General features: G+C 31.5%; 1 pseudogene; it reads left to right on the forward strand.

The window, feature by feature from the left end:
• On the forward strand, positions 1-1,487 carry LOC142171765 (peroxidase 27-like; annotated as a pseudogene).
• The last annotated feature ends 420 nt before the right edge of the window (positions 1,488-1,907 follow it).

A 1,907-nucleotide genomic window follows, 5' to 3' on the forward strand; every position in this document is an offset into this window, starting at 1 on the left:
ATGACAATTACATTAAAGTTTTTTTCGTTTCTAATTCTTCAAATTTTTATCTTGGAGGTTGCTAATTTTCAAGGTGTAAAAGTAGGTTTCTACAAGAAAACATGTCCAAATGTGGAGGCAATTGTGAAAGAAACAACAACTCAGTATGGTTTTCTTGCTCCTACCATGGCTGCTCCTTTGTTGAGAATGCACTTTCATGATTGTTTTGTTAGGGTAATTAAGCACCACGCTCTATTTAATATTTTATAAGTTACTCCATTTGTTTTAATTTATGTGATACACTTTCCTTATTAGCTCGTTCAAAAAAAAATGAAATATTTTTATGTTTGAAACTAATTTAACTTTAAATTTTTCATTTTACTCACTTTACCCTTAATGAGAAATTCTTATACCCACATAAATTAAAAGCCACGAAAAAACTTTTATGATTACAAGTTTCAAAAGTCTTCCTTTTTAACTTTGTATCGAGTCAAACTAAATAACGTAAAATTAAAATGGAGGGAGTAATATATTTATTATCTCTGAATATATGATTTTTTTTCCTCTTTATGTTGCATGCAGGGGATATGATGGTTAAGTGCTGCTTAATTCAACAAAAGGTAATAAAGCAGATAAAGATGCAATTTCAAATCAAAGCTTGAGAGGGTTCCAAGTAATTGATGATGCTAGATAGAGTGTCCTGGCATTGTCTCTTGTTCTTATAGTTTGGACTCAGCAGCTTGTTATGTTGTTAAACTGGTAACAAATATAATCTAGTTGATTAGGGCAATGCTTTTATTAATTAGCATGTCAATAACATTCTTGCATGTTATATATATCATTCGTTCTTTATTTGAGACTAACGGACCAACTTGGGCAATTCCCTTGAAAGAGATGTGGGAGTCTCAATTCTCTGAGAGGCCTCAAAAAATCTACCAACTCCTTTTGATAACTTCACTACTTTGAAAACAACATTTGTCTCCTTGGGCCTAACTGTAAAAAGACCTTGTTGTTTTATCAGATAAAAAATATGGTTTGCATAGTGTAACAAGTTAATTCAGGAATCCCAAAATCTATCATATTTATTGTTTTCTCCCTATTTATTCATAGGAGGACACACTATTGATTTTCCTTCTCAAATCGTTTGTACAATTTTACTGGTAAAGCTGATATGGACTCAAACATATATTAAAACTACATAAGTGATTTGAAGATCAAGTGTAAGCAAGGGGATGTGACCATATTATTGAAATGGACCCCGAAAACTTTAAGAGTTTTGACACCTAACTATTACAGTGTGGTTAGCAAAAGAAGAGGGTTGTTCACAGCTGATACTGCTCTTCTCACAGATAATCAAACAAAAGTTTATATCTTGTCCTAAGTAAATATCCATGGATCCACTTTCTTCAAGGATTTTGGAGAATCAATCATAAATTAAAGATGGAAAAAATTATGTCCTTACTGGGAAAACGGGCGAAATTAGAAAATATTGTGCCTTCAGAAACTAAAAGGAATTTTGATAAGCTATCACAATTCTAATCATTTCATATTGTTATGTCTAACGAAATCTCTTTTGTGAGTACTCACTTTTGAATAGTTTGTGAAAAATGCATCTTTTGGTGGTAAATCTTTATTATATATTTGTAAGTTTGTAATTCAGTTGATCAAGCATGAAGGTAAGAAAATTATTGTGTTGTTTTTACTATAGCATGCATGATTAGAATTTCCCTTTTTTAACTGTTTTAAGATATTAAGGGAGATTAGCTTTATCACAAATTAAATTTTATTCATAAGATTCCCGATAATATGCTTTCACTTTAACTAACTAGGAAGATCTCCAGCGGTGTCACAACCCAATTTTTCCTCTGTAGGATGTCGTGATGGCACATAGTCTCTAAGACTAGGTAAACCTAACATACATGCAGAAT

This window comes from Nicotiana tabacum, chromosome 17 (assembly GCF_000715075.1).
Source record: "Nicotiana tabacum cultivar K326 chromosome 17, ASM71507v2, whole genome shotgun sequence".
Lineage (NCBI taxonomy): Eukaryota > Viridiplantae > Streptophyta > Magnoliopsida > Solanales > Solanaceae > Nicotiana > Nicotiana tabacum.